This window comes from Orycteropus afer, unplaced genomic scaffold (genome assembly GCF_000298275.1).
Source record: "Orycteropus afer afer isolate SDZICR_OR568_19922 unplaced genomic scaffold, OryAfe1.0 scaffold00359, whole genome shotgun sequence".
Lineage (NCBI taxonomy): Eukaryota > Metazoa > Chordata > Mammalia > Tubulidentata > Orycteropodidae > Orycteropus > Orycteropus afer.
In genome coordinates this window covers 2,163,719-2,168,585 of record NW_006921946.1, presented here as the reverse complement: position 1 = coordinate 2,168,585, position 4,867 = coordinate 2,163,719, and positions in this window count along the sequence as shown.

The window sequence follows — 4,867 nt, the reverse complement described above, 5'->3', positions numbered from 1 at the left end:
CCTATGATGGTGTAGTCCTAAGGCATTTGACTGCTAACCAGTTACTCCTAGGAAGGAAGATTGGGCAACCTCCTTCCACAGAGATATTGCCTCAGAAACTCAAGGAGGGGTCGCTAAAAGTTGGAAATGACTCAACACCACTGAGTTTTCAGTGATTATAGAGAGGATGGTTATAGAGAGGATGGAAACAAGATTTGTTTTTATTAGTAATAGTATAGGTAAGCTTTTTACAGCTTCACAATTCTTTATTGTTAATGTCATGCAAATGTTTATGATTTTAGTCAAATTTAATAAACCTCTATCAAACTTGTGATTTCATATTGGACTATGTGATTTCAAAGTAGATGAAATTTTCTTGGGCTGTTCTAATCTGAAAAGGTCTTTGTTCTTTAAATGGACAAACTCTTTAACTAGTTTGTCATTGATTTTCTCATACATATTTTATAATTCTTCTTCATTACTATTTTTTATCAGTTTCTTCATTTCTTATTTCTAAATTTACTGATTCTCATAATTTTCTTTCTCAGTGCTATTATATTTCCATTTTCTGTATTTTCTTGGCTGTCCTGATCATTTTCCTTGTCTTAATGATTTAGAATATTAGATTTTTTTTTACTGTGAGATACTAAAAGAGTGTTTGTTATTTTGAAGTCTTTCCATTCTTATTTCCGTTTACATTTCTTTTTTGCTTTAACTAGAATGCTTCCTGCCAGTCATATTTGAATTTTGGTGAGATCAACAAGTCTTAAAAAAAATTAAGTTAACCCTAAATTAAGGCATGTCATAGCAATTCAAAAATATTTTTAAATAGGTATTACTTTATACTAAGCTATGCTACTACACAAACTGACATATTAATGCATACAGGTAGGAGTTTTATCACTAGAACTAGTATTTTTTTCAGGGCATTTTGCTGAAACTGTATAATTTTTCATACTGATTATGTTGGGAGTGCCAGACTACTTCAATTTAAGACATAGCAGATTCACTAAGATTCAATCCAATATGCTGGAAAACATAAACCACATGATCTCACACACAGTTATACTAACTACTTACGGTACTAGCAAAGGTTATTGTTGTTACTATGAGTCTGATCCGACTCAAGGGCAGTGAGTTTGTTTTTTCCTTTTTTGGTAATAGGAAGCCTGGTGGTACGAATGAGTAAGTGCTCAACTGCTAACAAAAAGTTGGTGATTCAAACCTACCCAGCAACTCTGGAAAAAGACATGGTGGTCTGTATCTGTAAAGATTACAGCCAAGAAATCCTGATGGCATAGTTTTACTCTGTCACATGAAGCCACTATGAATCAGAATCAACTTGATGATAGCTGACAACAAAAACAACTATACAAAAGACAAGAGAGAGTTCTGGACGACTCAGTTTCTCAGAGGCTAGAATCAGACAGAATCTGTTTATAACCTCCCTGAAACAACAAAGTCTTTTGAGCCAAAACCAGGTCTGATATAAATAATCCTAACAACCCTGAACACTAAAGGGAAAGTTACAGATCAGGAATGAAAGTAAGATAGTAGAGGTCTTACATGAACACCTGTTCTTCAGCCTGCTGTTCTCTCTTCTCCTCTCAAGATTTCATGATCCTTCTAAGATGTCACCAAATTTTCATGGAAAGTAAGACTCACTAAAAACCTGAGATATGTAGATGACAGAACCTTGTTGTGCTTGCAGAAAGCAAAGAGGACTTGAAGCACTTACTGATGAAAATCAAAGCCTACAGCCTTCAGTATGGATTACACCTCAACATAAAGAAAACAAAAATCACAACTGAGCCAATAAGCAACATCATGATAAATGGAGAAAAGATTGAAGTTTCCAAGGATTTGATTTTACTTGTATCCACAATTAATGTCCATGGAAGCAACAGTCAAGAAAGCAAATGATGTATTGAGTAAATCTGTTGCCAAAGATTTCTTTAAAGTGTTAAAAAGCAAAGATGTCTCTTGGAGGACTTAGGTGTGCCTGACCAAAGACATGGTATTTTCAGTCACCTCATATGCATGCAAAATCTGAACCATGAATAAGGAAGACTAAAGAAGTAATGATAAAAAATTTAAAAAATAAAAATAAAAAAGAAGTAATGACACCTTTGAATTATGGTCTTGGCAAAGAATATTGAACACCATGGACTTCTGAAGAACAAACAAATGTGTCTAGGAAGATGTGTAGCCAGAATGCCCCTCAGAAGCCAGGATGGTGAAACTTCATTTCACATACTTTGGGCAAGTTATCAGGAGGGACTGGTCCCTAGAAAAGAACATACTTGGTAAAGTAGATGGACAGCAAAAAAGAGGAAGAGCCTGGCTGAGATGGACTGACACAGTGGCTGTAACAATGGGCTCAAACGTAGCAATGATTGTGAGGATGGCGCAGAACCAGGCAGTGCTGGCTTCTGTTATGCACAGGTTCCCTATGAGCCTGAATCAACTCTGCAACACCTAGTAACCACAACATTCTTTGCAAAAAGAGAATGACAGAGGTGACAATGATTGACTTCTGAGGCTAAGTCGTAAAGGGCCCTGAGGCCTCTGCATTGCTGCATAGGATTGCTTGAATTAAGGGAAGTCAGCCACTCTGAGGTGTGGACACTCAATCAGGCCTGCCACATCCATGTGGAGAGGAACTGAGGCTAGCTGTCCACAATTGAAGACAATTACTGTGGACAGCAAAGAGCCACCTTGGAAGCAGATCCTCCAGCTCTAGTCAAGCCTTCAGATGACTAGTTGCCCTGAACTAGCACTCGACAACATCTTGACCACAACCTCATTTGTGTCCCTGAGCCAGAGTGCTGTCTAGCCAATTAGCCCCCAAATTCCTGACCATAGAAACTGTGAGATGTAACAAATATTTATTGGTGGTCTAAGCATCCAAGTTTAATTTATTGCAAAGAAATAGATAAATTATGCATGTTGCATAATTATTAAGCTAGTAAAGAAGCAAGTGAAATAATGAGAGTAAAAGAGCATCATTCAATATTTGAAGCACTAATGTTACTATGACAGCAATTGAGATATACATACAGGGTCAGAGTTACATTAGCAGCAAATTCTTTGGAAAGAAATGCTTAAACATTTTCCGTGGAAAAGGTTATGCTTTGCCCTAGGCACTGGAGGGGAAGTAAGAATGCTGTTAAGAGCCTAACCAACCAAACCAAACCAAACACACTGCCGTCCAGTCGGATCCGACTCATAGCGACCCCTCCTTGGGTTTCCAAGGCGGTATCACTACAGAAGTAGATTGTCCAACCTTCCTTCAGAGGAGTGGGTGGTGCGTTTGAACCTCCAGCCTTCTGCTTAGCAGTCAAATGCCTTAGTGGCCCAATAAGGTGGGAGAAGAAAATTTATGGAGGGAGAAAGAAGCCTTGAAGTAGTCATAACGAGAAGAACTTTCGCAATGTAAGTGTGGCATAAATTTAAATACAAATAACCCTCTTTTGCCTTTTCAGATGAAACTATAATTTGATGTAATTTCTGTGAGTCATGTTCCTATTTGTACTGACCTCTGGTCCTGAATTGGGCTTTTATTTTCCAAGAGATTATTTTTAGACAATGTAAACAGGAACTATTTTAAAGATATCCGTTTTTGATCTATAAATTATTAATAAAAATGTACAATAAGTCTAAAAGCGTGGTCCATTATTTTTATACCATTACAAAAATAGTGGTCCCTTATATTTAAGTAATTTACAAAAGTAATAGTTTCTTTTTGTATCTTAAATTTAAAGAAAACTACTGTTTTCCCTGGTCTGGTAAACAGATTTCACACCACAGAAAATAAACTGGACTTCTGAAATCCTCTTTATCCTGTGACCGATTAAAATTTTACCATAGTGTTAAGAGCTGAGTTAACCAATTCACAAAATTCACTGATTTTTGAAAATTCCCATGAAATAGACATTTTTAATAAGGAATAATATTTGTAATCACAGTTTGTGGAGAAACTACTTTCAGAAGGTGAGCCTTCCCATGGAATTGTTTGCCAACCTTCACATTTGTCAATCCTGGGTATGAGGACCAGCACGGAGTTAGTGCGTGGATGAACGATTTTGAATCAAATGGGCTTTGGAGTAAGGAAATAGTGACACAGAGCTGTGTCGACTTGAGTCAATACAATTACTTTCCTATCTACACCTACAGATAGGCACTTAAGAAAGTCATAGTATTTGTACACTTAAAAACCACATCAAGTATAAACTTCTTTTTCTTATTTTCTTGCCTCTGTTCACCTTAAAACTTGCCCTTTCAAAATTATTGAGAAGACTTGCTAAAGTGTATTTGGAAGTTCTGGATTCTATTGGTTGCTTACCATGTGTCAAGTGCTATGCTCAACATTTCATCCAATGTGCTGTACTGCACACAATTCAGTACCTGTGTATGTATCATTGCTGTTGTGTAACGGATGGGAAGATAGGAACTCTGAGAGGAAAATGGATAAATCACTCGCCTGTGTCTCACTGAAATATGGAACAGATTTGGGTTTAGTACACAGGTCTGCCCAACTCCATGTCCATGATTTTAACCATAACTATATTTTTGGGGAAATAACTATTATTACAGTGCCTAAAAACATCAGAACCTCTTCTAACAACTTACATATTTATTTCTAATCTCACAACAATTTTATGAATTAAGAATGATTGCTATCTCCAAGAAACTGGGGCAAAGAAAAGTTAAGTAACAGCTAGTGAATGCTGGAGGGGCACTGACCCCATGCTTCTAAGTGCATAAGTCAATAAAAGCTTTTTCTTTTCTTTCTCTCTCTTTTTTTTTTTAAACACAGTATATTTCGAAGATACTAAAACCAAACCAAACTCACTGCTGTCGAGTTAATTTCTACTCGTAGTGACCC